At 44.7% G+C, this 22,190-nt stretch overlaps 1 pseudogene; it reads right to left on the bottom strand.

Moving 5' to 3' along the window:
- LOC122940390 overlaps positions 1-22,190 on the bottom strand; it is a 1,294,760-nt pseudogene that overhangs the window by 256,353 nt on the left and 1,016,217 nt on the right.

The following is a 22,190-nucleotide window of genomic DNA, read 5'->3' as shown; positions in this document are numbered from 1 at the left end:
ATTTATCTCACCCAGCATGGGTATATGTAAAAATACACCCCAAAACACATTGCCCTACTTCTCCTGAGTATGATGATACCACATGTGTGACACTTTTTTGCAGCCAAGATGCGCAAAGAGGCCCAAATTCCAATGAGTACCTTTTAGGAGAGCATTTTTGGGCATAAATACCCCACATGTGACCCCATTTTGGAAAGAAGACACCCCAAGGTATTCCGTGAGGGGCATGGTGAGTTCCTAGAATTTATTTTTTGGGCACAAGTTAGCGGAAAATGATTTTGTAAGAGAAAAAATAAAAATAAATTCTGCTAACTTGTGCCAAAAAAATAAAAAATATTCTAGGAACCTACCATGCCCCTCACGGAATACCTTGGGGTGTCTTCTTTCCAAAATGGGGTCACATGTGGGGTATTTATACTACCCTGGCATTTTAGGGGCCCTAAAGCGTGAGAAGAAGTCTGGAATATAAATGTCTAAAAAAAATTACGCATTTGGATTCCGTGAGGGGTATGGTGAGTTCATGTGAGATTTAATTTTTTGTCACAAGTTAGTGGAATATGAGACTTTGTAAGAAAAAACATTTAAAAAACTTCCGCCAACTTGTGCCCAAAAAAAAAATCTTCTATGCCCCTCAAAAGTGATCTTTATAGCGCCGCCGCGATTTTAGTGTTTTTGCAGTGATCAGAAAAAAAGAATTCTGTCAAAATTTCTGTCACTGCAGCGGGGCGGACTGAGCGCAAGTGTGCGCACAAGATCAGGCCTGATCGGGCGAACACTGCGTTTTTTGTAGAGCCTATAGAACATGTCCTATTCTTGTCTGCAATTGCGGACAAGAAAAGGCATTTTCTATATAGTTCTGGCAATGTGCGGATCCGCTAAATGCGGAAAGCAGATTGCCAGTGTCCGTGTTTTGCGGATCCGCAAAACACATACGGACATCTGAATGGAGCCTTACTGGGGGGGGGGGGGGTGATCAATGACAGGGGGGTGATCAGGGGTTAATAAGGGGTTAATAAGTGACAGGGGGGGTGTAGTGTAGTGTGGTTGGTGCTACCTATTACAGAGCTGTCTGTGTCCTCTGGTGGTCGATCCAAACAAAAGGGACCACCAGAGGACCAGGTAGCAGGTATATCAGATGCTGTTAACAAAACAGTGTCTGATATACCTTTCAAGGGTTAAAAAAAAAAAATCGCATCTACAGCCTGCCAGCGAATGATCGCAGCTGGCAGGCTGTAGATAAACTAGTTTACCTCCGGATCCTGTGTGGGCGCGTTCACAGGAAATCTCTCCTCTCGCGAGATGACGCGCCGGCGCGTCAAAGTGGAATAACCTGTCCGCCCGCAATCCTGTGTTAGGCGGTCGGGTAGCGGTTAAAGAGACAGTACCCTGTTTTGCATGTCTTGGGTGAAATCTCTGCAAGTTGCAGGAAAAGACATGGAGGAGGTTATGAAAGCCCTGATGCAAGCCACTGCAACTCAGCAGAAAGCTTTGGTGGGTCAGCAGCAGGCCACAGTAGAGGCAACCCGCCGCCATGAGGAAGCAATGGCGGGGCAGCAAGAGACAAACCGTGTGCTTATTGCTCAGCTTATGGCACATCAGGAAGCTACACAAGCTCAGGTAGCTGCGTTAAAGGAGGCTGTACAACAGTTGGCACAAGGACAAATGCAAGCGAACAATGTCCCTGGGCCCCAAGTTGCTGTAAGAGCCAGCCACCTATTACAAAAAACTGACATCTGGTGATGACGTCGAGGCCTTCCTGTTGACCTTCAAGAGAGTAGCAGAGAGAGAAGGGTGCCTCAGGACCAATGGGCCAGCATCATCCCGCCCTATCCTACGGGTGCCCCTCAATAGGCCTATTTCGACCTGCCAGTCGAACTCATTAAAAACTATGAGCAGCTAAAGGCGGAGATCCTGGCTTGACTGGGGGTAACTATGGCTGTTCGGGCCCAAAGAGTGCACCGCTGGGGTTACCAGGCTGGCCGTCCACCAAAAGCCCCAATGCATGACCTGGTGCAACTAGCAAAAAAGTGGCTGCAGCCTGAGAAATTGACGGGCCCGCAAATTGTGTAACGGGTGGCCATGGACCTGTACCTGCGATCGCTGCCGCATGACCTGCAGCGCTGGGTAAGCCATGGGGACCATGCGATGGCGAATCAGTTGGTGGAAATAGTAGAGCGGTACACCGTAGTGGAGGACTTGCTCGGACCCGCCAAGCACCGGGAACCCACGTCGAGAGCAGTACAACCAGTTACCGCAGGAGGGGAGCCATCCCGGATTCTGGACCAGAGGTCCCTACAGCAGTGCCCTCCAAACCGCGGAGGCTAACTACTGTAAGAAAGATGGGGGACATACAGTGTTGGCGTTGTCGAGCCTATGGCCATACCCGGACCCAATGCCCTCTTTAGGGCAAGTCCATGGAATGCGGGACAGGACAGAGAGTCTCCCTGTACACACAGCGAGCATGATTCACACATCTTGACCTAACTACCGATCAATCTGAGTGTGAACTTTGGGTGAACCATCTCCCGGCCAAAGCCCTCTTGGACTCCGGCAGCATGGTGACGCTAGTCCACGCCAGAATGATCGGGAGACTCGGCCCCGTAAGTAAGACTCTTTGTGTTGTTTGTATTCATGGGGACACTAAGGAATACCCCTTAATTCTAGTGACTATTGCGAATGACTGTACTTCCGTGACCCAGGAAGTTGGGATAGTGAACAGCCTGATCCATGATGTCATTGTGGGGCAAGACTGTCTGATATTTCTAGACCTGTGGAAACAGGCGTAAAGTGGGTTCCCTGAACAGTCAAAGAGACTAGAGACTTTGACCTCTGATGGGTCAAATCGGGAGAGTAGTGGTCCCGGTTTGCCCAGGACACTTCTTCCCAATATGGACATGCCTAGTGGCAGTAAGAATGGTAATGTAGTGTCCCACTAGGTAAATGTGGGCGCTACACAAGGGTCAATTGGGCCACGTTGTTCCCACCCCCTGTGGAACATGGTCATTGTATTTTATATGATGTTTTATGTGATTTTTCCTGTTATCTGTGTATCAGGCCTGTTAGGGGTAGTTCCTCCTCCTAGACAGTAGAGGGAGCTAGGGAATCCCTAGTATTTATAGTTAGGCCCAGACAGGAAAGAGTCAGTGCAGTGCAGTATAGTCCAGGAGGCTAGTCAGTGCAGTCTAGCCTTCCTGAGGGGGCTGAGCAAAGTAAGCTCAGAAGCTGCCACCAGGAGAAGGGTTTGCCTCCTGAGAGAAAACTAAGTTCCTACAAAGTACAGTGCAGAGCAAAAGTGTTTCCAGCTGAACCAGAGAGCTGAAGGGCAAAAGGATCTATGTAAAGCAAGGAGACATATACCTGAGGAAGTGTTCCCTAACCAAGGATAAAGCCATCAATAGGGCATACGGGCCTTAGGATAAAGACAGACAGGATTCTGAGGAAAGTGCAGCCTGATCTGTAAGTGTTTAACCCTCTGCGTATCTTGCAAGAACATTGTACCTGCAAATTGATGTAAAGCCTGCATGTTACTATCACTGACCTATGGAACTTTGACCAAAGACTGTATATAGTTAACTGTTCCAGTAAACAGAAGTTTTGGTTCACCACAACATCGTGTTCCTCTATTATTCCTACCAAAAATCGGTGTGCCACCATTACCGTCACTGGCGTCACAAATTTAAAGGGATCTTGCCACCGGCACATTAAACAAACCTGCAATATCCAGGGCACCTCACCTACCATCAGGCTGGTCCCTATACACAGAGAGTGTCCCAGAGGTCCCCTGTGCCAGACTCTCCATCACTGCTGTACGTCTGCCCAGGGTATATAAAAGACTGTGAGTACTATAACCACCCTTGGTTAGTAACTACCTCTGAGACCTGACTATTCGCCTCACCCTGCAGGGCTGCGTACTTCAGTAATGGTAACATTTATGATGGGGGTAATGTTCAGGATGTGCATGATTTAGGGTCCAGAGCTGAGCTGACCACTGAGGGGGGGGTCCCTGTTGCAAGTGATGTTGGGGGAGGATGAGGATGAACTCTCCCCAGCACAGAACCCAGTCGAGGAAAACGAGGGGGAGACCTCACCCGAACCAACGTACCCAGACCTGAATGTACCCAAGGGTGCGTTTGGCTCCGCCCAGTTACAGGATCCTTCCTTAACACATGCTCGAGAGCAGGTGGTGGTTAGAAAATGGAGTCTCACAGGTTACCGAGGCAGAACTCCCTAATTTTGCGCTAAACAGGGACTTTCTGTACCGAGTGGCGGAAATCCAAGGGGAAATTATTGAACAGCTACTGGCGCCCCACTCGATTTGGCACATAATGATGCATTAGGCGGACACCTGGGAGCAGAGAAGACAGAGGCCAAGATAACAGACAGGTTCTACTGGCCTGGGGTAAAGGCAGAGGTGAAGAGGTATTGTGCGTCCTGCCCCACATGCCAGCTAACAGCCCCAGTGTCACACTATCGGAATACTCTGGTACCTTTGCCCATAATCGAGGTACCGTTTGAGCAGATTGGCATGTACCTGGAGGGGCCATTGGTAAAATCAGCACGGGGACATCAGCACATACTAGTTGTGGTAGATTACGCAACCAGGTACTCAGAGGCGGACCCATTAAAGGAACACCTCCTCTAAGGCCATAGCTAGGGAATTGTTTCAGATGTTCTTCTGCACGGGGCTGCCCAAGGAGATCTTGATGGACCAGGGCACTCTGTTTATGCCGAAGTTCATGGCGGACCTCTGCTAGCTGTTTCAGATCCGACAGTTTCGGACGTTCGTCTATCACCCACAGACTGATGGCCTTGTAGAGCGATTCAACAAAACATTAAAGCTCATGTTAAAAAGGGTAGTCCAGAAGGACGGAAAAGATTGGGACCCTGGAAGAACACATCTCCCAAATGAGAGAGAGAGTGGCTAAAGTGATGCTGCTGGTTAAGGAACATCTCCAGAAGGCCCAGGATGCCCAGAGGCGGGTATATAACCGGTCAGCTAAATTAAGGCAGTTTTCAATAGGAGACCGAGTAGCGGTTCTGATTCCCACTGTGGAAAGCAAATTCTTAGCCAGGTGGCAGGGTCTATTTGAGGTGGTAGAAAGGGTAGGTGAGGTGAATTTTAAGGTACACCGGCCTGGGAAGAGGAAACCCTACCAGATCTACCACGTAAATCTGTTGAAATCTGGAAAGATCGGGATCAAGTGATCGCTATGGCAAGGGTCATGGTAGAGGACCCTGTAGGAGGCGACCAGGTATTTGTGGACGACGCGCTGTCCAAGTCCCAAAAGCAACAAACAATGGATGTTCTTCAGAGAAACAGAGATAAATTCTCAAGTTTGCCAGGGCTCACTAATGTCATTAAACATGACATTGTCACAGAGCCCAATGTGATAATCCGGCTGAAGCCATATCGAGTTCCAGAGGCCCAGAGGAAAGCGATATCTGAAGAAGTAAAAAGAATGCTTGAGCTGGATTGAGTGAATGGTCAAGTCTGATTGTGTTGGTACCGAAGCCCAACGGCACACTGCGATTCTGCAATGACTTCAGAAAACTAAATGAGGTTTCAAAGTTTGATGCTTACCCGATGCCCCGGGTAGACAAATTGATCAAGAGATTAGGGCCTGCCCAATATATCACTACACTGGATCTCACGAAAGGGTACTGGCAAATTCCTCTCACCCGAGAAGCCAGAGAAAAGACTGCATTCTCCACTCCGAAGGACCACTGGCAATACAAAAGGATGCCCTTCGGCTTACACTCTGCCCCTGCCAAAGAGCTATGGACAAGATATTGCAGCCCCATTGACGGTACACATCAGTATACCTGGATGACATTGTCATTTTCAGTACTGATTGGGAATCCCATCTCCCTCGGGTCCAGGCAGTCCTAGACTCTTCAAAAGGAGCAGGGTTTACAGTGAACCCGGAAACGTCCGCCATTGGGATGGAGGAAGCAAAGTACCTGGGATACAGCGTAGGCAGAGGGCTAGTAAAGCCACAGATGAGCAAGGCAGAAGCCATACAGAACTGGCATCGCCCTCTTACCAAGAAGCAGGTTCAGACGTTCTTGGGGATAGTGGGCTACTATAGGAGATTTGTCCCTAACTTTGCCACTATTGCGGTCCCTTTGACAGACTTAACAAAAGGAAAGAAATCCGTCATGATCAAATGGAGTAGGGAGGCTAAGGAGGCTTTTCAGAAACTTAAAAGGGCCTTATGTGAGTCTCCGGTGCTTGTCGCACCGGACTTCTCGAAAAAATTTGTGGTCCAGATGGATACTTCAAGTGCAGGTCTAGGTGCCATCCTGTCTCAGGTGGTCAATGGGGAGGAACACCCCATGGTCTTTCTCAGCAGGAAGCTGACAGCGGCAGAGAGGAACCACGCTGTGGTAGAGAGAGTGTCTGGCCATCAAGTGGGCTCTGGTCTCTCTGCAATATTTCCTGCTGGGTAGGAAATTCCGCCTGGTATCCAACCATGCCCCATTGACCTGGATGAGACAGCACAAACAGACCAATGCCAGGGTCACGAGATGGTTCCTCTCGCTCCAGGATTTCAACTTTGTGGTCGAACATAGGTCAGGAAGTCAACATAAGAATGCTGATGCTCTCTTCCGGGTGCATTGCATTGCATCCACAAGTGCCTCCGCTACCCCCATGTCGGGGCAGAGGGGGGGGGGATATGTAGAGGACACCAAGGTTGGGTCCTCAGTGACAGATATGCATCACCATTATTTGGGTTGTGGTGCCTTTAAGAAAGCACTACCTGGGATCCGGTACCCACAGGGTTAACTCACTCTCCTGATAAGAGGAAAAGGAAGTGAGTGAAGGTGTGGAGTGTGTGGTGTGGTGCTGACACACTGCTGTGGCTGGCTGTGAACAGAGCTGGAAACTGAGGACATGTGGAAAGTTTGGCAGGAAAGCCGACTGAAATCTACCACGGACTAAAAAGAACCCAGGGTAAAAATACCTTTATTTTTGAACGGACTGTTCTACTGATTACGTTGTGCTGAATTAAGCGGACTTTAAGTTTGGTTTGTTTTCCCCTTGGCTAGGGGAGGGATAAAAGACCCATATCAAGTACATTGTTTTATATTAATTTTTCATGAATATCTTTTATTTTTATTATTATTATTTTTATTCATGTCTCATATTACTAATAATCAAATACTCATTGTATGCATTACTGTTCCCCCAAAATCCCCCCCTTCCTTCTTCTATTCCATTTACCTCACTAGGTCATTGTCTAAAGTCTAAATCTTCCTTGCGTTTCAATGTGGAACTCGGAATTTCCTAGTTCAGTCCATTCCTGTGGAATGCAGGAATTCTCAGTTTATTTATATACATCCTAATTTATCCCATTTTTCTCCCCCTTCTCCCCACTGCATATAATTAGATTTTTATCTATTCCCACCATCAGGTTTATTGGCTTTTAAACGCCCCCAGAAAGATCTGAAGCCGCATTACGGCCATCATGCGTTCCACCAGTGGAACACATCACGTGACCGGAAGTGAACCTCCGACACGTGTACTCAGGCCCCAAAACTGCCTACAGAGACGGGAATGGAACCATAAATGCAGTCTGGAAGCCACCCCTGCCACAACAATGATTATTCAGGCGCCCACTTGTATCTACCCCAGGGTTTTGTTTTGAGTTGATTTGAATTGAAAATAATGGAGTCAGTATGTATGCCTTTGGAACACACTTCCGGGTCCGGGTCACGTAAACCAGGAGGAAGCGCTCCTCCACGTGGAAAGCTCTCTTTTTTTCTATGTTACCATCTAAAAAAATCCTACTCTTTACCTGTCTATCTGTATGTTAATATGCTCCTGAGAAAGGGTTTTTTATATGCCCCTAAACGCATCAAGCTAATACAATAAAAGTTACCTTGTGCTACGTCGGAAGTCCATCGTGTCATCAATCAATAGGACGACAAAGGGAACCAACATTCTACAGGTGACCTCGGCGAGGGGGGGTTTTGCATCAAGTATCTTGAGTTTATCTTGCGCCCCCACGGTGAAGTGAGTAAACATGACTGCGTGTATACATTTTACTAAAGAATATAGTGATTGTACTTACTTTGATTATTGCTTTTATTCGCAAATGTTAGAACATTTTACTTTTACCATTCCAATTAGCTATACACCATTGGGCCTCCTTTATTTCTAGAAGTGCTCTGTAAGCCTTTATTCGTCTTATTCATTCCCTTTCAACGCTTGACGCTCCACTGGCTTCTTTTTTCCGTGCATCCACTTCAGTTCAACAGAAGAAAGCGGTGCAGTAACCGTCCCCTACATAGTGATCAGAGCTGTGTAGTTTAGGCACAAAATGGTTTTCAAGGCTCACATATATAATCAAAAGTATGCAGGTTAACAACCCCTAATTTTACACTATTAAATAACAAGAAGGGGGTTGTTTAAAAGGGAAAAAACAAAAAAGAAATTAGGGGTACATGGAAATAGTGCCAGTCGCACCAGGTATAACTCTGTGAAGTCAATGGATATAGGGATCTACACTCAATGATTCAGGGGTTGAGAGCAGCTTCCCCACTCTGAACCAATGCCTATTCCAACATTGGAACACTGGTGCAATAATAGACGCAAGTGGCAATGGACAGGTGACAATAAAGATCAAATCCACGGTCCAAAGTCACTTGCAGAATAAAAATAAATCTTGAATGAACCGTAGTTACTAAATAAGTAAGTGTCCACTCTTCTCTAATTAATGGAGAGGGCACGGGCTAATCCCACACAGTCACTGCTATGTATGCAGTTGGGACATGGCCCAACAGTCCAAACAGAAAACATACTGCTTGCTAAGTAAAACTTATTTGCCCTGCTCTAACTAAATAGCCCTTCTATGAAGAAAAGCGGGCTCGACGCGTTTCTGCATCATTAGATGCCTCTTCAGTAGTGATGAACGGCAGAGGCAATATTCGAATTTGCGATATTTCGCAAATATTTTATTGAATATTCGTCATATATTCGAGAATTCACATATTTTTTCTTGATTGCGAAAATCAGCAATGTAATATTCACATTATGTGCACGCAATACAGGCGTGGGTCACTTTTGCTACATTTGCCAAACTGCTAGAAGTTTCCTGAGACTGGAGAAAATGGTTGGCACGGAAGAACATTAGAATATAGAATTATATGCAGATCGAGTGTTCCAATACATTCGTGATTGCGCTAATCGGCACTAATGATGTGAATATTTTGGTGCAATACGTGAAACTTCACCTTTTATCAGGTCTCACTACATATTACTGATTGGTGCACTAAGTATTGTTTTGACATCACAGCACTATGTCTGTAGCATGTATGTATGGACAGCAGAACCTACCACACTACCTAACACCCTGCACTGTAACAGGATATAACCTGATATAAACTGACTATCTCCCACTAACTATCTGTATTATATACAGTACAGACCAAAAGCTTGGACACACCTTCTCATTCAAAGAGTTTTCTTTATTTTCATGACTATGAAAATTGTAGATTCACACTGAAGGCATCAAAACTATGAATTAACACATGTGGAATTATATACATAACAAAAAAGTGTGAAACAACTGAAAATATGTCATATTCTAGGTTCTTTAAAGTAGCCACCTTTTGCTTTGATTACTGCTTTGCACACTCTTGGCATTCTCTTGATGAGCTTCAAGAGGTAGTCACCTGAAATGGTTTTCACTTCACAGGTGTGCCCTGTCAGGTTTAATAAGTGGGATTTCTTGCCTTATAAATGGGGTTGGGACCATCAGTTGCGTTGTGGAGAAGTCAGGTCGATACACAGCTGATAGTCCTACTGAATAGACTGTTTGAATTTGTATTATGGCAAGAAAAAAGCAGCTAAGTAAAGAAAAACAAGTGGCCATCATTACTTTAAGAAATGAAGGTCAGTCAGTCCGAAAAATTGGGCAATGACACTGCTCTATCTCAGAACTTTAAAATACTGCATACAAGGGCTGCTGGGGAGGTTCTTATATAGTAAGGGGTAGGCAACTTTCCTATTGGTTGCTAGGGATGTTGCTAAGCTCAGACAAAGACATTGCAGCCTTCTCATTGGCCAACAAGCAAGAAGGAAGGTTACTGATGAAGAAAAATCTAGAATATTCGAAATTACGAATATATATCACTATATTCTAAATATTTGCGAATTCTTAAAGTGCCGAGATTCGCAATTCGAATATTCGCACTCAACACTACTCCTCATGAGCCCAACAAACAGAAGAGTGCTATGAGCAGTGGTTTAGAATATAGTAGCAGTAAAGGCACACAACCCCTCTCACATAGGGGCAGCGTTGCTATGATGGCCGTGAAGCAGTCGCCGAAAAGCCGGCTATTTAAATGTCATGGCTCCACCCACCCTTATGTCAGACGCAAGTCTGCCCTCCCAGTCACTCAAGTCCGTGCCGAAATCAGCGCTGAAGATATCAAGCGCCGCACTACGAAACCAGTACTGCAAGGAGGAGGGAGAGATGCAGAGGGACCAAATGTCCCCTTTACGTAAAGCAGGGATCATAAGGTGGATATAGCTAATGGCAGGAACAAAATACATTGTGGGAGAGGGAGTAAATGCTCATTATACTGCTCGCAGAAAAACGCATACAGAGGACAATTCATAAATGTGTAATAGAATGCACACAATCAAAAAGGACAAGTGTACATAATAGAATGCACACAATCAAAAAGGACAAGTGTACATAATAAAAAAAAAAAAAAGTATATACAAATACACCCCCACTAATAGACGGTAATGATATGCCATTGTATATGAACAATAATACAACAAGTATGGCATATAATAAGTGCAGTACCACATCAGCAGTATCAACCCTAATCATGTATTCAAATGAGGGGGCGGCAATAACCGTGGTTGCAATGGTAAAATCAGCAACAGAGAAGATACCGTACTAATCGGAGCAAGAATACAATTGGGTATCCCCTATTATGTTCCTTCATAAAGTCTGTCAGTATATAAATTAACACTAGACCAGGGCGGAAGACACATGGGAACCCCAAAATGACCTATAGAACACATTTATAGGATAAATGGTCATTGAGACCTTTTGGTCGTACAGTGTTAAGCCGAAAGGTCCATCTCGCCTCTTTTTGTAGTACGCACCGATCATAATCACCCCCTCTAGGTGAGGGTCAAATTAATTCAATGCCCTGGAATTGAACAACCCCAGGGTCAGTCGCATGGCATTCCGCCACATGTCTTGCCACCAGGGTATCTTCCATGGGACGTAAAGATACATGTGCCATACTACCGGGAAGTACAGTGGGATGCGAAAGTTTGGGCAACCTTGTTAATCGTCATGATTTTCCTGTATAAATCGTTGGTTGTTACGATAAAAAATGTCAGTTAAATATATCATATAGGAGACACACACAGTGATATTTGAGAAGTGAAATGAAGTCTATTGGATTTACAGAAAGTGTGCTATAATTGTTTAAACAAAATTAGGCAGGTGCATAAATTTGGGCACCACAAAAAAGAAATTAAATCAATATTTAGTAGATCCTCCTTTTGCAGAACTTACAGCCTCTAAACGCTTCCTGTAGGTTCCAATGAGAGTCTGGATTCTGGTTGAAGGTATTTTGGACCACTCCTCTTTACAAAACATCTTTAGTTCATTCAGGTTTGGAGGCTTCCGAGCATGGACAGCTCTCTTTAAGTCACACCACAGATTTTCAATTATATTCAGGTCTCGGGACTGAGATGGCCATTCCAGAACGTTGTACTTGTTCCTCTGCATAAATGCCTTAGTGGATTTTGAGCAGTGTTTTGGGTCATTGTCTTGTTGAAAGATTTAGCCCCGGCGCAGCTTCAGCTTTGTCACTGATTCCTGGACATTGGTCTCCAGAATCTGCTGATACTGAGTGGAATCTATGCGTCCCTCAACTTTGACAAGATTCCCAGTCCCTGCACTGGCCACACAGCCCCACAGCATGATGGAACCACCACCATATTTTACTGTAGGTAGCAGGTGTTTTTTTTGGAATCCTGTGTTCTTTTTCCTCCATGCATAACGCCCCTTGTTATGGCCAAATAACTCAATTTTAGTTTCATCAGTCCACAGCACCTTATTCCAAAATGAAGCTGGCTTGTCCAAATGTGCTCTAGCCCACCTCAAGCGGCACTTTTTGTGCTGTGGGCGGAGAAAATGCTTCCTCTGCATCACTCTCGCATACAGCATCTCCTTGTGTAAAGTGCGCCGAATGGTTGAACGATGCACAGTGACTCCATCTGCAGCAAGATGATGTTGTAGGTCTTTGGTGCTGGTCTGTGGGTTGACTCTGACTGTTCTCACCATTCGTCGCTTCTGTCTATCTGAGATTTTTCTTGGTCTGCCACTTCGAGCCTTAACTTGAACTGAGCCTGTGGTCTTCCATTTCCTCAATATGTTCCTCACTGTGGAAACAGACAGCGGAAATCTCTGAGACAGCTTTCTGTATCCTTCCCCTAAACCATGATGGTGAACAATCTTTGTCTTCAGGTCATTGTTGTTTTGAGACCCCCATGTTGCTACTCTTCAGAGAAAATTAAAAGAGGAGGGAAACTTACAATTGACCCCCTTAAATACTCTTTCTCATAATTGGATTCACCTGTGTATGTAGGTCAGGGGTCACTGAGCTTACCAAGCCAATATGAGTTCCAATAATTAGTTCGAAAGGTTTTGGAATCAATAAAATGACAACAACAGCGACCACATGTCTGCACCTGCCTAATTTTGTTTAAACAATTATAGCACAATTTCTGTAAATCCAATAAACTTCATTTCACTTCTCAGATATCACTGTGTGTGTCTCCTATATGATAGATTTAACTGACATTTTTTATCGTAACAACCAACGATTTATACAGGAAAATCATGACGATTAACAAGGTTGTCCAAACTTTCGCATCCCACTGTATATAAATAAAACCGCAGCGTGTGTATAATACTGAGGCAGGGAGTCCTTGTAGTCCACGTTAACTCAAACAACAATGGGTAAAAATTATGGCTCTCACCTGCCCCTTCTCTGCTATGAGCACGGAAAAATACCGCACTTGGATGCAAATAATTTGAAGTCCAAACAGAAAGTGAAATCCAGCTCAGTCTCGCAGAGGTTCAATGATATTTTATTGGTGCGGTTAAAAATACATCCAGTACAACCAGTCCTAGTCTACGTGTTTCGGGCTACCAAGTATGTAAGCCCTTACTCATGACATACTAAGGACACAACTGAATGCAGCAGATATAGTGGGTCAACACCTGGGCCCCTGATTGGGCTATCACGTGACCCAAAAGAAATGCCACTATTCACATGCATCAAATCTTCAGTTAAAAAGTTACACTTGCTAAAAACATATCCATGAATGACACAAAAAGACATCTGGAGTGGGAAATATACATCACTGTATCATAACTTATTATTGTTGTAATATCAGATCCAATCTTTTATTAAGCCCCTTAGGCTGACGGCTGCTCAACTGAAAAATCCAAAAAGACTCCCTGTTTCTAGAGAAGTTTCCTCCTATGGTCACCTCCTCTGACTAGTTGGTGCTTTAACCCTCTCAATTCCTTGTACCAACATACCGGACGTGTCTCCACCATGGGAAACCGCAAAGTGCAAGCTGGCAGCAGACACATTGCGGCTCCCATAGTGCGGCACGTCCGAGATGTGTCCAAGATGTGTATTTTTATGGCATTGTGAGAGAGGGGCTTCCTCCTCATCGACACCCATCCATTTTGGGACTGCATAAGGTGGTATGGCCGCTTCATCAATTACCTGATATTTATCTGGTCTGGCGAAGTGGCGGCCATACCACTCTTCGCCTAATACCTTAATTCATGTTTGGAAACTATCTCTTTCAGTGTTCATCATGAACCGTATGAGAGATCATTTCTGAACTTGCGTCTGAGGGGGGATTCTGCCACCGCTGCTATATACATCTACCTTCAGAAAACACTTAGCAGGTAACACCATACTACACGGATCTTCTTGTCACCCACCACATACGGCATATAACAAATCTAAGGGTGAGATGAACCGTGCTAGACGGAATTTCACTGATACAAACTCTTGTGCATTGGAAGAGGATGATATTATGAGTAGACTGGCACAGAGAGCATATTCTCGAAAACATGTTACTAGGTGTATACAACAGACACTAGAAATCTGTTGGCTTATCCTAGAATAAGACAGGAATCTATCAAGCCACAGCTCCTCTCAGAGCATATTTGTGACACAATATAGTGTGGAATACCCCGAAGTTTGCAACACTAAAAGACAACAAGAAGGAAGGGTAAAGACACTAGGCCTCACCGCTAGGGAAGGAAAAGGGTCACCACCTATAAAACCCTGCTCCTGGCCCTAACTCCTATGCGTATGGGCACCTCTCGATGGTATAGATGCCCATACACAGGAACCTAGAAAACCCTGGTAACCCTCAGATGCCCTAAAGGTAATGACAAGGCAGAGACAGCCCGCTCCTTCCCTGGTAAAGGAACTAGCGTCGCGCTGAGGCCTAGTAAACAACCGGGGGGGGGGGGGGAATACAAAACACAACAAGCAGAACACTTAACTTCTGAGGATGATGGATGAACAGGACTTCAACACGAAACACACTCCAGCTCTTCCCAAACCAAATTAAGCTATCCAGAGCAAGGAGTGATGGGTAAAGTCAGACTAAATAGGGATGGGTAAAGGTCACATGATCCACACCTGAACAGGAGGTGTGGACATACCAGCAACACACAGACAATGTGAAACCAAAAGAGGCTGTCAGATAACTAATGTGCAGATAATCTTTCAGACCTTCTAAGACCTGTCACAGGAGTGACAGGTAGCCAGATCATTCAAGTCTGCTGCTAATGGTAAAGATTTTAATATAAAATCATGCCTTTGGCCTCTTTCACACGGGCGAGATTTCCGCGCGGGTGCAATGCGTGAGGTGAACGCATTGCACTCGCACTGAATCCGGACCCATATATTTTTTTTATGGGGCTGTTCACATGTGCGTTGCGTGAAAATCGCAGCATGTTCTATTTTGTGCGTTTTTCACGCAATGCAGGCCCCATAGAAGTGAATGGGGCTGCGTGAAAATCGCAAGCATCCGCAAGCAAGTGCGGGTGCGGTGTGATTTTCACGCACGGTTGCTAGGAGACGCTTCGGGATGGGGACCCGATCTTTATTATTTTCCCTTATAACATTGTTATAAGGGAAAATAATAGCATTCTGAATACATAATGCATAGTACAATAGCGCTGGAGGGGTTAAAATAAATAAATCATTTAACTCACCTTAATCCACTTGTTCGCACAGCCGGCATCTCTTCTGTCTTCTTCTTTGAGGAATAGGACCTTTGATGACGTCACTACACTCATCACATGGTCTGTAACATGATCCATCACCATGGTAAAAGATCATGTGATGGACCATGTGATGAGCGCTGGGACGTCATCAAAGGTCCTATTGCTCAAAGGAGAAGACAGAAGAGATGCCGGCTGCCCGAACAAGTGGATTAAGGTGTTAAATTATTTTTTATTTTATTTTTAACCCCTCCAGCCATATTGTACTATGCATTCTGTATTCAGAATGCTATTATTTTCCCTTATAACCATGTTATAAGGGGAAATAATACAATCTACACAACCTTGAACCCAAACCTGAACTTCTGTGAAGAAGTTCGGGTCTGGGTACCACATTCAGTTTTTTAACAAATTGCACTCGCGCGATAAAAACTGAACAACGGAACGCGATCACAGTCAAAACTGACTGCAATTGGGTACCTACTCGCGCGGGTTTGCCGCAACACATCCAGACACGCTCGTGTGAAAGAGGCCTTAATTGTAATACAACATACGCAATATACCTAATCACGTGTGGGACTTGCAATCTACAGTATGTTGGTTGCACCACTAACACCATCAAGGTGGGGATACGCTAACACATCTCAGACGTGCCGCGCACTATGGGAGCCGCAATGTGTCTGTGGCCAGCTTGCACTTTGCGGTTTCCCATTGTGGAGACACGTCCGGTACAAGGAATTGAGAGGGTTAAAGCACCAACTAGAGGAGGTGACCATAGGAGGAAACTTCTTAACAGAGAGCCTTTTGGTATTTTTCAGTTGAGCAGCCATCAGCCTAAGGGGCTTAATAAAAGATTGGATCTGATATTACAACAATAATAGGTTTTGATACAGTGATGTATATTTCCCACTCCAGATGTCTTTTTGTGTCGTTCATGGATATGTTTTTAACAAGTGTAACTTTTAAACTGAAGATTTGATGCATGTGAATAGCGTCATTTCTTTTGAGTCACGTGATAGCCCAATCAGGGGCCCAGGTGTTGACCCACTATATCTGCTGCGTTCAGTTGTGTCCTTAGTATGTCATGAGTAAGGGCTTACATACTTGGTAGCCCGAAACACAAAGACTAGGACTGATTGTACTGGATGTATTTTTAACCGCACCAATAAAATATCATTGAACCTCTGGGAGACTGAGCTGGATTTCGCTTTCTGCTTGGACTTCAAATTATCCGCATCCAAGTGCGGTATTTTTCCGTGCTCACAGCAGAGACGGAGCAGATGAGAGCCGTAATTTTTACCCATTGTTATTACCTGTAAGACTGTATGTTTGATTCTTACATTGCCCTCTGTTCCTTCTTTTCCATGTGACCGTCATCCCAGGTAATGTCCACCAAGAGTTCGCTAGTGCTATAAACCTAGTTTCTGTGTGGCTCAGTCCAGTTTATGGTGACTAAGAACTCTTGGGCCCTCCCTGCAGCGGTGGTGGGAAGAAAAAGTCTGGGTACTTTGTGTGTATGGATCTTGTTTCCATCTGTGGACTGTTTGCATTATGTTTGTTCTTGTTGGTTTGCCTGTTGTATTAGTGTACTGAACGGATGGTCAAGAGAAGTAGTGTGCAGCAAGCATTTGGTTTGCGTCCGCGCTGAGGCCGATGGTTTTTGCGGTAGTCAGGAGAACTACAGGTTTCTGGCCCCCTAGTGAACGGTAGGAGTCCCCACTCGGGCATATGAAGACTAAGCTAATTTAGAGATGGGCAACACTCAAGGTATGTAGAAAGGGACAGACAAGCATCCCAGCTGCAGAAGTAGTAAGGAGGAGAGAAGACAGGCAGTGAAGAACATCAGCAAGCTAAATGAAAGGTGTAGACATGCCACTCCCTGGTGGTAAACTGAATCCAGAGTAGTGGTAAAAAGCATGTAGGGAAAACAAAGGGTGGCTAAAAGCTAACAAGCTCACAGAACAGGCAGAAGTCCGGCTGCGAGTAGCGAGGGAAGTATATAGAGGAGGTGAAGAGAGACAGAAGAAGTGGGAAGTACTATTAAGAATGTTATCATGATAATGTTAATCCACCTCCCCAACAGAGAAAGGAAAAAGTAAGTCTGCCACCCTCTAATGGTCCCGGGGGATGGACCTGCAGAGTCTGCAGGACTCAAAACCCAGATTGGAGAGAGAGTTGTGCTGTGTGTGGTGCTCCTCGTCCACACCACACAAGAGGATTGTATTCTGTTCTGACTGTGCCCGGATCACTGTCCCCACAGACACCCATGTTTTTAGGGATGGCTGGGGAGGCAGTGAGGACCATATAAAGCTAGGTGAGGAGGAAAAGTTAAACCAAGATTCGGAAACAGACAATCCAGTATTGGCTGTACCCTTAACCACTTTAGCAGATTCAAGTCCAGCCCCAATGATATCCAAAAACACTCCCAACACCTCAGAACAACTAGGTCAGACAAGCCTAGATGGCTGGCAATTCGTCAAAGTGACCATCCTGCTTCTTTTATTCCAATGATGTCCCTCCTCTGAAAGTCTATCAACTGGGTATATCGTAGAGGCATGTCTAGCAGTCACTGATATCTCACCAAAAGGTACACTACCCAAAATTAGCCTCTGAGAACCTTTCTATAGATCAGTTTAGGAAGCGCTTTTATGCCCTCTTGTGGCAAAACCCAGTGTCTAATCAGACTGCAACTGTATTAATTTACATATCTGCCTGAGACATAAGTGAATGCAAAGTTTAGCAGCAATCTGACATTTCTATCTGGTTGTGTTATGTAGTTTTGTCAATGATTGTGTTATCTGTCTTTCTAGAAAGGAAGATAATCCACTGGTTGTAGTATGCACAAAATGAATGTCCACAAAGGTTTAGTGATGATTGTGTTCGGTTCTAATGTGAATGTGCCCCAGCCCCTAGCATTTCCCATGTAATAACAGTGACATCACTGGTTAGGAAGTCCGGTAATGGGACCAAAACCCACACTACCCACACTAGGTTTGATAGAGGGATCTTCCAGTCCACCACCTTCCACCACATGCATTGTCTTTTGCCGAAGGTGATCGCAGGTGAGGCCTGCTAATGTAATCAAGGAGGGATAAAACAACCCTCTGTGTATGACTTGGAGGGAGAAAGGCTGAGGAGGCCTGAGAGGCTCTGTGTTGTCTCTGTAAAGCCTGAAGTTTGGGGGGCACAGCGACGCTTACAGAAAGAGGGTCGCATGGTCAGAGTTGGGAGGACTTCTGGACCATCTCCCCCAAAGGGTGCGGATGTGGTCACAGCCTGGAGGCTGCTGGACAGTATATGGCTGAGGAAGCCAGATGTAATCCTGTGTGTGAACGGCTCTCTATAGGTGAGGCGTAGTAGGTAGAGCCCAGACGGGCAGGTGTTTATTTTCTATGTGATGGAGCTGAAGTGCCGAAATAAAGTACCTTTTGGACTTGAACCCCATTGTCAGAGAAGAAGTTTGTGATTGCGACCCCCTGAGAGAGAGAGCGATCCCTTACAAAAAAAATAAATATATATATATATATATATATATAAAGATATATATATATATAGTGACGTACCGCACCTCGCAGCCCTGCCTGACGTTACTGTACGTCAGGATCACACGGTACGGTTTCAGCACTGGTTACCAAGACTTGTTACGCCCTCCCTGGGAGTAAGTAAGGTCAGCTTGAAACTGTTTTACACAGACAACAACTCATGTCCACACGGGCACAGGGAGTGACAGAGGGTGGCCCACACTACTTTCGGCATGCCTTAACACTCGCTCACAACCCTGACAGGCTAAGAGAGCACTATCACTGCCCCAGTTAGACAGAGCCCTGCTAGCCCAGTAGACTGCCACCAGTTCCTCGTTGGATATAAGCCCAGTCCATTAACAGGGTTATATCGGGTCAGAAACCAACCCAGATAGCATGTAACATAATACAGAGACACGGACGTGTGGATTCGTGGATCGAGACAACAGAGCATGTCACTCTAGGGAGTTTCTTTATTGTTGTTGACCAACTCAGCCCCCATCAGTGGAGCTGAGCGGCCAGCTTGTCTGAGCCGAGTGTGACATGTAACCACAGGGTCTGCTTTGAAGCAGCGCCACCTTTGGAGCCTGTAGTCTCTGCCAATTCCCTTCACCTGAGCAAATGGGCAGGCATTAAATCCTAACTCCACATATTCCATATATATTCAAAATCTTTATCAGAAATATATTTCCATCTGCTTAGTTTTACGTTAAATATCTATCAATTGAGGAACGAAGTCATCTGAATCAGAAGGTAGGCAATCTTTATTTCCTGCCGACAGTGAGACAACCAAATATGACACGATACAATGTTGTCAAGCTCTGCTAAGCAGCTGTCTGAATATACTAGGAGTCCAGGCTTTATATAAGGTTCCTTCTGTAAGCAATAAAGAGGTAAGCTATATAATAATAATCTCTATAACTAGGCAGGTTAGTCGATACTTTGCATAGAACATATAACAGGATGTTTCTATAGAATATGACAGGATGATGAGGCAGGATGTTCTATAAACTGTTGACCCAGATGTTCTCTGCAGTTGTGCTTCATTACCCAAGTCAACAGTCTTTACAAAAATCACTGTTAACCCTTAAAATGATATGAATTTCAAAAACTTTTCCAACATGGTGTAGTGGATGAATCCGGTTGTGTCAGAGCTGGTTATGTCAGAACAGGCCATCGAGATCACATTACTGGAAAACCCCTTTAATGACATATGCATTATTGTCATTTAGAGCATGGGGCGGTTTAATGGTCAAAGCATAACTTTTACTTCTTGTGCAACCCGCCACATTTTTGCTATTGTTTTTACATGTCACATAGGGGTTCTCTATTAATATGTTTTCAGAGATTTTTTTAAAATCTTTTTTAGCTTTATTTGGGGGGAAAATGTTGTTTTATTTAAAACTCCAGCTGCTTATTCTTTAAATATGCAAATTGACGCCAAAATGAATGGTTAAAATTGGATCCCCATTTTGGTAATTTTCATCGTTTTTTTTTTTTTGTTTCAAGTGAAAAGGCCGACTATGCTGATGGTTTTGGCAGGTGTGAACTGTTTTTCTATTTTATCCTCACTTGTATTTTATGATATATTTTGATACTTTTAAAATACATTTTGGCAGGTGTGATATTTAAGCATTTTTTTATTTTGCTATTTTCTTTATAACTGGGGCATCCACATGTGGCAAGTGATGCTTGTGCGGCATAACGGCCCTGCCTGGCAAGATAGAAACCACTATGTGCACAAAACAAGCAATCACCGCCATGTTGTGCCTTTTCCTAAGTGTAAACAGTTATATCTACTTATTTTAGTTATAATGGGTATTCATTGCCTTTAAGAGCAATGTTGATTTATATTCACCATTTTGTATGGATTTTCATGTAGACCGAAGTAAGTCCATGGAAAGATTACTGTGCCGCTCAAAAAACTAGTGTTATTGAAACAATATACAGGTCCTTCTAAAAAAATTAGCATATTGTGATAAAGTTCATTCTTTTCTGTAATGTACTGATAAACATTAGACTTTCATATATTTTAGATTCATTACACACAACTGAAGTAGTTACTGAAGTAGTTCAAGCCTTTTATTGTTTTAATATTGATGATTTTGGCATACAGCTCATGAAAACCCCAAATTCCTATCTAAAAAAATTAGCATATCATGAAAAGGTTCTCTAAACGAGCTATTAACCTAATCATCTGAATCAACTAATTAACTCTAAACACCTGCAAAAGATTCCTGAGGCTTTTAAAAACTCCCAGCCTGGTTCATTACTCAAAACCGCAATCATGGGTAAGTCTGCCGACCTGACTGCTGTCCAGAAGGCCATCATTGACACCCTCAAGCAAGAGGGTAAGACACAGAAAGAAATTTCTGAACGAATAGGCTGTTCCCAGAGTGCTGTATCAAGGCACCTCAGTGGGAAGTCTGTGGGAAGGAAAAAGTGTGGCAGAAAACGCTGCACAACGAGAAGAGGTGACCGGACCCTGAGGAAGATTGAAGGACCAATTCCAGACCTTGGGGGGACCTGCGGAAGCAGTGGACTGATTCTGGAGTAGAAACATCCAGAGCCACCGTGTACAGGCGTGTGCAGGAAATGGGCTACAGGTGCCGCATTCCCCAGGTCAAGCCACTTTTGAACCAGAAACAGCGGCAGAAGCGCCTGACCTGGGCCACAGAGAAGCAGCACTGGACTGTTGCTCGGTGGTCCAAAGTACTTTTTTCGGATGAAAGCAAATATTTTATGTCATTCGGAAATCAAGGTGCCAGAGTCTGGAGGAAGACTGGGGAGAGGGAAATGCCAAAATGCCTGAAGTCCAGTGTCAAGTACCCACAGTCAGTGATGGTCTGGGGTGCCATGTCAGCTGCTGGTGTTGGTCCACTGTGTTTTATCAAGGGCAGGGTCAATGCAGCTAGCTATCAGGAGATTTTGGAGCACTTCATGCTTCCATCTGCTGAAAAGCTTTATGGAGATGAAGATTTCATTTTTCAGCACGACCTGGCACCTGCTCACAGTGCCAAAACCACTGGTAAATGGTTTACTGACCATGGTATTACTGTGCTCAATTGGCCTGCCAACTCTCCTGACCTGAACCCCATAGAGAATCTGTGGGATATTGGGAAGAGAAAGTTGAGAGACGCAAGACCCAACACTCTGGATGAGCTTAAGGCCGCTATCGAAGCATCCTGAGCCTCCATAACACCTCAGCAGTGCCACAGGCTGATTGCCTCCATGCCACGCCGCATTGAAGCAGTCATTTCTGCAAAAGGATTCCCGACCAAGTATTGAGTGCATAACTGAACATAATTATTTGAAGGTTGACTTTTTTAGGATAGGAATTTTGGGTTTTCATGAGCTGTATGGC

Source organism: Bufo gargarizans, chromosome 6 (assembly GCF_014858855.1).
Source record: "Bufo gargarizans isolate SCDJY-AF-19 chromosome 6, ASM1485885v1, whole genome shotgun sequence".
Classification (NCBI taxonomy): Eukaryota; Metazoa; Chordata; class Amphibia; order Anura; family Bufonidae; genus Bufo; species Bufo gargarizans.
Note: the sequence above shows the minus strand (reverse complement) of the source record. Positions and strands in the feature narration are given on the sequence as shown.